The sequence below is a fragment of the Sciurus vulgaris genome (assembly GCF_902686455.1).
Source record: "Sciurus vulgaris genome assembly, chromosome: 6".
Taxonomy (NCBI): domain Eukaryota; kingdom Metazoa; phylum Chordata; class Mammalia; order Rodentia; family Sciuridae; genus Sciurus; species Sciurus vulgaris.
This window is the reverse complement of record NC_136466.1, coordinates 4463454-4474267: the sequence shown is the minus strand read 5'-3', so window position 1 is coordinate 4474267 and position 10814 is coordinate 4463454. Positions and strand designations below refer to the sequence as shown.

Sequence of the window (10814 nt, the reverse complement as noted above, 5' to 3'; positions counted from 1 at the left end):
TGCGTGGAAACTACCGTGCGGTCAGGTGGGAAGCAATATGAGAATACATTAAAATTTCAGATTGCATGACCTGCTCACCTGTGTTCTTTTCAGGATGATACGGCGGGTTATCGTGATGAGTTCTGCTTCCTCAAATGTCGAAGTGTGAGCATTAGAGAAGCTGGTGGAGGCAAGCTTGTAGAGCAGGTTTGATTCAAAGGAGGAGCACAGATTTCTTCCGGGAGGGAGAAGGGGCCGTGGCCAGTGTTCTGGTATCCCAAGAAGTGAGAGCCCCCTGCCCCCGCCTTTTTTTTTTTTTTTTTTTTTTTTTTTCCGTACTGGGGATTGAACCCAGGGCCTTGTGCTTGGAGGCAAACAACCAGCCCTTTTTATAGATTAAAGTTTCAGTTCGTTCTGCTGTCTTCCCCCTCATCTCTCTCCCTCCTGCCCACCTGCGGAGGCCCAGGAGAGGCTGGTGAGATGGCCAAAGGGTGGGAAGCAGATGGCAGGAAGAAGAGCGGAACTGGAGTGATTCAGGCAGGTAGCCGCCCAGGGGCCATTAATTAGCAATTCCCTGCCTGCAGCCTTTAGAATGGGGTAGTACAGGCAGGTGACCTTGGTGATCCAAGGGCTCCTGAGACATTGACATTCCAATCTCCCAGGGACCATGTCCGACTTCCAGGATCCAAACTGGCCCCCATTTCCTTGATTCCACCCAGTCACCTATAATTTTGTCTTCATATTGACTCCTTACTGCTGCGAAGAAATGAGATGATGACCACTCCTGCTGCCTGGAGCAGGAAGCAGGCAGCCTGAGGCAAGCAGTGCTGAGTTCCCTATTAGAAATCGGCTCTATTGAGGGATCTATTGTAAAAGTTTGGCTGAGGAAGAACAGGATGTAAAGTCATCTGTGGTGGTTTCTTCTATGAGGGACAAACAAAAGCATGAGTAGGGAAATGAGATTAATACAAAATCAATGTTTTAGCATCTGGAACATGTCAATGAATATCTTGAAGACGACAGACGTCAATAATCTCTTACCAGGAGGTGGAAGAACTGAAAATTGTTCCTACAAGTTCTAACAAAGACTGGAGAGGATAAGGCCTTTATTTGGGAATGTAAATTTTTAACATTGTCAGAGTTATCAGAAATATAAATACATTTACTTTTTTATAAAATTTTTATTTTTACAGACTGCATTTTGATTTATTGTACACAAATGGTGTACAACTTTTCATTTCTATGGTTGTATACACTGTAGATTCATACCATTCATGTAATCATACATATATGTAGGGTAATGCTGGCTGTCTCAGTCCACTATCCTTCCTTCCCCCAACCCCTCCCGCCCCATTTTCTTCTACACCACCCATGATTCCTCCATCTTCTTTTGCTCTCCTGCAACACTGCACATAAACACCCCATTTTGTGTCATCATCCACTATCATTGAAAACATTCAGCCTTTAGTTTGTTGGGATTGACTTATTTCGCTTAGCATGATATTTTCCAACTCCATCCATTCACCAACAAAGGCCATAATTGTATTCTTCATTATGGCTGAGTAATATTTCTTTGTGTATATATACCACAGTTTCTTTATCCATTTGTCAACTGAAGGGCATCTAGATTGGTTCCACAATCTAGCTATTGTGAATTCAGCTGCTATGAACATTGATGTGGCTGCATCACTGTAGTATGCTGATTTTAAGTCCTTTGGGTATAAACCAAGGAGTGGGATAGCTGGGTCAAATGGTCCATTCCAAGTTTTCTGAGGAATCTCCACACTGCTTTCCAGAGTGGCTGCACTAATTTGCAACTCCACCAGCAATGTATGAGTGTGCCTTTTTCCCCACATCCACGCCAACATTTATTATTGATTGTGCGCTTCATAATAGCCATTCTAATTGGAGTTAGATGAAATTGTAGGGTGATTTTAATCTGCATTTCTCTAATTACTATGGATGATGAGCACTTTTCCATGTATTTGTTGATCACCTGTACATCTTCTGTGAAGTGTCTGCCAAGTTTCTTAGTACATTTATTTATTGGGTTCTTTGTATTTTTGGTGTAAAGTTTTTTAAGTTCTTTATAAATATTGGACATGAGTGCTCTCTCTGAAGTGTGTGTGGAAAGTATTTTCTCCCACTCTGTCGGCTCTCTATTCACATTACTGTTTCCTTTGCTGAGCAAAAGCTTTTTAGTTTGAATCCATCCCATTTATTGATTCTTGCTTTTATTTATTGCACTCTGGGGGTCTTGTTAAGGAAGTCTGGTCCTAAGTCAATGTGATGGAGATTCGGGCCTACTTTTTCTTCTGTTTGGTGAAGCGTCTCAGGTCTAATTCCTAGATCCTGGATCCATTTTTCAGTTGAGTTTTGTACAGTGTGAGAGATAGGGGTTTAGTTTCATTTTACTGCATATGGATTTAGAGTTCTGGCAGTACCATTTGTTGAAGAGGCTATCTTTTCTCCATTGTATGTTTTTGGCACCTATGTCTAGTATGTGATAACTGTACTTTTATGGGTTTGTCTCCATGTCTTCTGTCCTGTACCATTGGTCTGCCTGTCTATTTTGGTTCCAATACCATGCCATTTTTTGTTATTATTGCTCTATAGTAGAATTTAAGGTCTGGTATTGTGATACCTCCTGCATCACTCTTCCTGCTCAGGATTGCTTTAGCTATTGAGTCTTTTGTTTTTCCAGATAAATTTCATGATTGCTTTCTCTATTTCTATGAGGAATGTCATTGGGATTTTAATTGGAATTGTGTTAAGTCCATATAGTGCCTTTGGAAGTAGGGCCATTTTGAAAATATTAATTCTGCCTATCCAAGAGCACAGGAGATTTTTCCATCTTCTAAGGTCTTCCTTAATTTCTTTCTTTAGTGTTCTATAGTTTTCATTGTAGAGATCTTTCACCTCTTTTGTTATATTGATTCCCAATTATATTTTTTTGAGGCTCTTGAGAGAGGAATTGTTTTCCTCATTTCTCTTTTGCTTATTTATAAAAATGCATTTGATTTATGTGTGTTGATTTTTATATCCTGCTATTTTGCTGAATTCATTTATGAGGTCTAGAAGTTTTCAGGTAGAGGATTTTGAATCCTCTAAATATAGAATCATGTCATCGGCAAATACTGACATCTTGAGTTCTTCTTTTCCCTCATATCCCTTTAATTTCTTTGGTCTAAATTCTCTGACTGGTATTTCAAGAATGATGTTGAATAGAAGTGGTGAAAGAGGGCGTCCCTGTCTTGTTCCCATTTTTAAAGGGAATGCTTTCAGTTTTTCTCCATTAAGAGTGATGTTGGCCTTGTGCTTAGCATAGATAGTCTGTACAATGTTGAGTTTTATTCCTACTATCCCTATTTTTTCTAGTGTTTTGAGCATGAAGGGTGTTGTATTTTGTCAAGTAGGTTCTCTGCATCTATAGAAATAATCATATGATTCTTAATCTTAAGTCTATTGATGTGATAAATTACATTTATTGATTTCTGGATGTTGAACAAACCTTGCATTCCTGGGATGAACCCCACTTGATCATGGTGCACTATCGTTAAGAATTTTTGCATCTATATTCATCAGAGATATTGGTCTAAAGTTTTCTTTCCTTGATGTGTCTGTCTGGTTTTGGTATCAGAGTCATACTAGCTTCATAGAATTAATTTGGAAGGGTTCCCTCTTTTCTATTTCATGAAATACTTTGAGTAGTATTGGTATAAGTTCTTCTTTAAAGGTCTTGTAGAACTCAGCTGAGAATCCATCTGGTCTTGGTCTTTTCTTGGTTGGTCAGTTTTTGATGGGTTCTTCTATTTCATGAAATTGATCTGTTTGTTGTTTATGTCCTCCTGGTTCAGTTTGGAAGGATCATTTGTCTCTAGAAATTTGTTGATGTCTTTGATATTTTCTATTTTGTTGGAGTATAGATTTTCATAGTAGCTTCTCATTATGTTATGTATTTCAATGTTGTCTCATGATACTTCCTTTTTCATCACGAATTTTAGTAATTTGAGTATTTTTTCTCCTTCTCTTTGTTAGTGTGGCTAAGGGTTTATCTACTTTGTTTACTTTTTCAAAGAACCAACTCTTTGTTTTGTCAATTTTTTGAATTATTTGTTTTGTTTCAATTTCATTGATTTCAGTTCTAGTTTTAATTATTTCCCGTCCTCTACTACTTTTGGTGTTGATCTCTTTTTCTTTTTCTGGGACTTTGAGATGTAATTTTAGGTCATTTAGTTGTTGACTTTTTATTCTTTTCTTGAATGTGCTCCATGCAGTGAATTTTCCTCTTAGTACTGCTTTCATAGTGTCCCAGAGATTTTGATATATTGTATCATCGTTCTCATTTACCTCTAAGAATTTTTTTATCTCCTCCCTGATGTTTTCTGTTTTCCATGCTTCGTTCAATAGCATATTATTCAGTCAGTCTCCAGGTGATGGAGTAGTTTCTGTTTTTTTATTTTGTCATTGATTTCTAATTTCTATGTTTTCTTTTTTTAGTTTATGTTTGGAAGATCTATGCAGCGGTGACATTGGTGTGTTAAAAATCACCAAGAATTATCGTGTTGTGGTCTATTTTATTGCTGTAATTGAGAAGGTTTTGTTTGATGTACGTGGAATCACTGCTTTTGGGGCATAAATATTTATAATTGTTTTGACTTCCTGATTTATGATTCCCTTAAGCAGTATAATATGACCTTCTTTATCCCTTCTGACTAACTTTGGCTTGAAGTCCACTTTATGTGAAATAAGGATGGAAACCTCCACTTTTTTACTGAGTTCTTGTGCAGGGTAGGTTTTTTCCAACCTTTCACCTTTAGTCTGTGGATGTCCTTTTTTATGAGTTGAGTCGCTTCAAGGCAACATATTGTCGGGGCTTTCTTTTTAATCTAATCTGCCAGGCTATGACTTTTGATTGATGAGTTTAGGCCATTAACATTCAGGGTTATTACTGAGATATGATTTGTATTCCCAGTCATTTGGGCTTAATTTTGGATTTTAACTTGACTTGGTTTCTCCTTTGATTGGCTTTTCCTTTAGGGTATTTTGTCCCTTTGCTGACCTACATTGTTGTGTTTCATTTCCTCCTCCTGGAATATTTTGCTGAGAATATTCTGTAGCACAGGCTTTCTATGTATATATTTTTTTAACTTTTGTTTGTCATCAAAGGATTTTATTCATCTTCAAACCTGAAAGTTAGTTTTGCTGACCATAAGAATCTTCGTTGGTATCCATTTTCCTTCAAAGATTGAAATATGTTTTTCCAAGCCCTTCTAGCTTTTAAGGTCTGGGCTGAGAAACCTGCGAATATCTGTATTGGTTTTCCCCATATGTAATCTGATGCTTTTTTCTTGCAGCTTTTAATATTCTATCTTTATTTTGAATATTTAGGTATTTTCATTATAATGTGCCTTAGTGTGGATCTTTTGTGGTTTTGTGCACTTGGTGTTCTGTAAGCCTCTTGTAGTTAATTTTCCATTTCATTCTTCAGATTTGGGAAATTTTCTGATATTATTTCATTTAATAGTTTGTTCATTCCTTTGGTTTGTATCTCTGTGCCTTCCTCAATCCTGATAATTCTTAAATTTGGTCTTTTCATGATGTCCCATAGTTCTCGGAGGTTCTGTTCATGATTTCTTACCATCTTCTCTGTTTGGGCAACTTTATTTTCAAGACTAAATATTTTGTCTTCATTGTCAGAGGTTCTGTCTTCTAAATGATCTAGTCTGTTGGTAATGCTTTCCATTGAGTTTTTTATTTGGTTTATTGTTTCCTTCATTTCAAAGATTTCTGTTTTTTGTTTGTTTGTTTTTTTGTTTTTCAGAATCTCTCTTTGTTGAAATGATCTTTTATTTCTGCAATTGGTCTTTCAACTGCTTATTGGAGTGATCATTCATTGCCTGCATTTGCTCTCTTATCTCATCCTTTGCTTCACAAATCATTTCAATTATGCATACTTTGAACCCTTTTTATGACATTTCTTCTACCATGCTGTCACTGCATTCTATTAGTATAGAGTCTTGGTTTGTTTGGAACACTTTCTTCCCTTGTTTTTTCATGTTGTTCACATGTCTTCCCCTCTAGCAGTGCAGATCTGGTTTCCCCCCATAGGCTTATTGTGACCCTCCAGATTTCCAAAACCTCTTCTTTATGGGGGACATCAATGTTAGCAGCACCCAGTACAGACAATATTCAGTCCTAAAGCAAATAGCCCCTATGAAGATGTTAACAATATTGTCATGATAAACAGAGATGATGACTTCAATTATTATCTACAGCTTAAGAAATAGATATGCAATGAGGTCTGTAGTTTCTAATGGAGGACAAAGAGGATTGGGGAGGAGTGTAGGATGTAACTCTTAATGGGAAAAGAAGAGTATATAGAAGTTGTAGATCATAGGAAGAGTGAAAGTGTAAACAAAATAATTGGCTAGCATGAGAAAAAGGAGAAAGAAAACTCTGAGGAAACAAGAAAACAAAAGGAAAATAGGGAGCCAGAAAAATAAAGAAACAAAAACTTGAAAATTTTCAAAAAGGAAAAAAAAAATCTACACTATAACAGTCATATACTATTCAAAACTAACAGTCATCAGTAGCCTGATGCATGAGAAGTGCCTGACAATGAGCTTCCAGTCTCCAGCAGGCAACTCAGATGGGATTTGCTCCACCTAAAAATGACAGCTTCCACTTACAGAATAATGTAAGACGGCAGCACTGGCTTCCAAACATATTGGCAATTGTGGAACTGCAGCAAAGTGTGTGGGTGCCAAGTCCTTGGGGGGTGCAGTCAGTTGGGCTAGGGGCCCTGGAGGCAGGGTGTGGTCTTTTGGGCCAGGAGTCCTGCAGGTCTGTGGCTGTTGTCCTAAAATGGCAGCAGCCAGGTATAACCAAACCTGTGGGTATTGTGACAATGAACTTCTAGGAAGCAGCAGGCAGCTGGTCCACTGGTGGTCTGCGGGTGCTCTACAGGCTACCAGCGGAATATCAGTAGGTGGGCATTGGGTGGTAGGTGATGGGTAGATGAAAGGCAGGCGATGGGCAGGCAAGAGGCAAGCAAAGCAGTATATGGGGGATGATAGGCAGCAATAAGCCATCTGCACTCAAAAAGTAGTCAATATACTGCAGACTGCAGGTGATCAAGGTGAACAAACAAGGTAAACAGCAGGGGATTGATGAGAAGCAAGGACTGACTCACAGAGAAACAGATATTCCTCTGCCTGAAACCCCAGTTACAGGTTGACAAGGAATGCAGCCTCCCTCTAATCCACCATCTTAGATCTCCCACAACATTTAATTTTTAATTTCATACATGTCCCCATAAAATATTTAAACTACTTAATGTTATTTGATTTTTGTAAAATATTCTTTTATGGGTATAGCCAGTTTAGTAGAGATCTCTGTATTTCTGTTACTTAGGGCTAGATAATCATACTAGCAAACATTGATTATGCCTCCTGTACAGGAGGTTAGGCAGATCTGTAGGTCTTAAATTGACTAAAAAAATTTTAACTTTGGCAGTTTCTCTTGATATTTATCAGTCATGTCTATCTAAGAATCTCTCTTTTGTGGTTTCCAATCTTACTTATTCTTAGGGCTAACACAAGTGTGTACCTTAAGCTGCATTTATATTATTATTATTTTTAAAATTTTTTTGGTTGTCAATAGATATTTATTTATTTATTTATTTATTTATATGCAGTGTTGAGAATTGAACCCAGGGCCTTACACAGGCAAGTGCTCTACCACTGAGCCATAACCCTAGCCCTGCATTTAATTATTGTTTCTCCTTTTAAATGCCCAGGAATGACTATGTTTTGGTTTTAACTGTTTGCTAGGTGCTCAAGATCAAGCTGGTAAAATTGACCTATTCCTGTCTGTTGTGAAGAGTCAGCTGAGTTTTCAATGGGGTCACTCATGGGGAACTTGAGAGCAAATTCTTAGTTCTGCTTGTGTCATTTGCTAGGTAGTGTTTCCTTGATGAAATGGCTTCCTTTGGAAACTTCAGGAATGTCTCCATTTTCCAAAGACCCTCCTCTGTGCAGTAGCTGCACTGATTGGCTTTCTGTGCTTTAGTGGTCTCATTAATCTCCCTGATCAGGAGGTCATGTAGCCCAGAGCTCCAAAGTTCCTTAGAGAAGTTCTCTTGTTCCCTGGGTTCAGACTAAATCAGAGAGCAAGAGTCAAATATCGGGGTTCTTGACCTCTTTATATTTAAGTTTTGATCTTAAATCCAGCAAGGCAATCTCACCAGTTATAAAGTTAGAGTAGTGGGCTTTAACTTCAGTGTCTGTGACTTTATAGTTATTTACCCCCTTTATTTAATTGTGGCTCTATATTATCTTATCTGTCCTGTAGGTGATGACTTATTGTCTAAAATTAATTCAGGTTGTTTTTTCTTGAAGCAGTATTTCTGCAAAACATTAACAAGTAATAGGCATAGACTTTAAAAGGAAAATACAAAATGGAATTAACAAGAATAAAAACATATTTAGTTTGAGTAATAGCTATCTTGAATTTTGGCTGAGCTATACATTTTATCCTGTTTGAAATCATAGTAATTTTGAACAAAATAAATCTTCTGAATATAACTTTAAATGAGTTGAAGACTGGGTTATTTTGGAGTCATGCAAACATGCAGTAAGGTGGGAGGTAGAGACTTAGCTCAGGTAAGGTGGGGTTCTTCACAAATCTTAAGTAAATTGTTCTAGCTCTGATGTTGATCTTTGCCTCTTTTTTCAATATCATTTTACAAAAATTTACATATATTGTTTGGTGAGTCTATGTGAATGTTTGCTAACAATATAACATGATATTTAAAACGTGAATCAAAGAAAGTCTGAGAGAGCTTTTAATATTCCCTTTTCTTTGTGGCAAACTGGCAAAATATTTCCTGTTTTATAATTAATCTTTAAACAGATTAGACTTTCATTATTTTTTAGAAATGCATTTACATTTTTATTGCAGTATAGGAGATAATATAAGGTGTAGTTCCAATTAGAGAATATAAAATGACATAAATGAATCCCAATAAAATATTATGCTAACCTCCTTATTGGAATATGCCATTGGCTATTGAGCTAGTTTGTCCATGGTTGCCCATTAAGTATTTTTTGGGTGACTATTTTTAGGGTTATTTTTTCTCTCATTGACAAACAGGTTAAATCTTGCTCCAGAAGTAATCTAAGGATAGGAGATTGAAGTAAGCTTGCTTTTTGATACCTTAGAAGTCTTTAGTAAATTCTGGTTCCCATATCAAGGCAGTAGTTCCTTGGTATAGCATTTCTTTAAGGAGACTGTAAAGAGGTTTAGCTAATTCCCCTTACCCACAAATCCAAAGCCTGCAGTATCCAGTTATCCCTAGGAAGCCTCTGAGTTGCCTTTTGGTCTGGGGCAGAGGATATTTTCCTTTGGGGGTTAGGCTTTCCTGACCTAGCTTGCAGGTCCCTTGAGACTGTTGCAATCCTAAGTATTGAACCTATTGATGGTATAATCGAGCTTTCTTCTTTGAGTTCTTATGACCTCTATAAGATCTCAGTTTAGAATTCTGTAATGGCCTTTTGACATTCCTCCAGTGTGGTGGCACATACAAGGTTGTCATCTACATATTGGAGGACAATTACAGATGTTTTATCTCTGAATTCTGTTAAGTCTTTAGCTAGGGTTGTCCAAACAGGTGAGTGCTTTCTCTAAATCCTTGAGGCAACACTGTCCATGTTAGTTGAGATCCACTATCTGGTTCCTTAAGGGTAAACAGACATTGTGATTGAGAGTCTATGGTATATAGAAAAAGGAATCTTTTAAATCTAACACAGTGAACCAAGCAGCAGCTGCACTATCAGATAACAGAGTATGTGGATTAGGAACTACAGGATGAAGGGAAATCATGGCTTCATTCATCATTCTAAAGTTTTAGACTAGGTATCATTCCCCATTTGCCTTTTTTTTTTTTTTTTTTTTTTTTTTTTTTTCAGTACTGGGGATCCAACTCAGGGCTTTGTGCTTGCAAGGCAAACACTCTACCAGCTGAGCTATCTCCCCAGCCCTCCCATTTGCCTTTTGAACTCCTAAAATGACAGTATTGCATGGGCTATTGTAGGGCATTAAAAGATTTTGCTGTTTAAATTTTAAATGTTTTTAATAAACCTTTTTACTTGTCTTTATGCTCCCTTTCTTTCTTTTGCTCTTGATCTCTATTATCAAAAAAAAAAAAAAAAAAAAATGGAAGATGCAAATCTGGAGGATATCTTTAAGTACCAAGAAGGGCCAGAGAGCAATTGTTGTAAATTCCTCCAACTATTTGGGGACAACTGATAAATTTATCCTTTAAATTTAGGTGGCCTTCTATGAATTCAGGATCCAGGGTGGTATGTTCTCATTGCCTCCTTGAGTTTCTCCTTGAAAATTGTAGGACTTTCCTGAGAGCCTTACATAATAGTTTTCCAGGCATCCTGCTCATCATTTAGATACCAGTTAGGATGGTTTCTGGGAACTGCCTGGGAAGTGGATGTGGGGAAATTTGCATGGCTCATATGGAGGCAATGGTAATTGGTGCTTTTCCTCAGTGCCATTTGTTGACCAATCATCTTGGATACCCCCCAGGGTGGTTGGGAGGTGGATCTGGAGAAGGAAACTTTGAGGCCCACCCATGAGTAGCTCAGGTCAGAGAACCCCACAGTTGTTCCAATCCTTCATCTGCCTCCACACATTGGAAGTAGTTCAGGTCTAGGGACACTGTGTACTGATGCCAATTGCTCTCCAGTCCTTATTTTATGGTAATGCTGCCATTGGTTGAACACATGCCTATAAAGAGCCAGGACATTGACAAACCACAGACA

General features: G+C 37.6%; 1 protein-coding gene and 1 long non-coding RNA gene across 2 annotated transcripts in view; one reads left to right on the top strand and one right to left on the bottom strand.

Moving 5' to 3' along the window:
• LOC306663227 (uncharacterized protein) overlaps window positions 1-10814 on the bottom strand; it is a 93062-nt gene that overhangs the window by 46835 nt on the left and 35413 nt on the right. The gene's annotated exons all lie outside the window — the stretch shown is intronic.
• Window positions 1-10814, top strand: part of LOC306663293 — a 47362-nt gene that overhangs the window by 20705 nt on the left and 15843 nt on the right. The gene's annotated exons all lie outside the window — the stretch shown is intronic.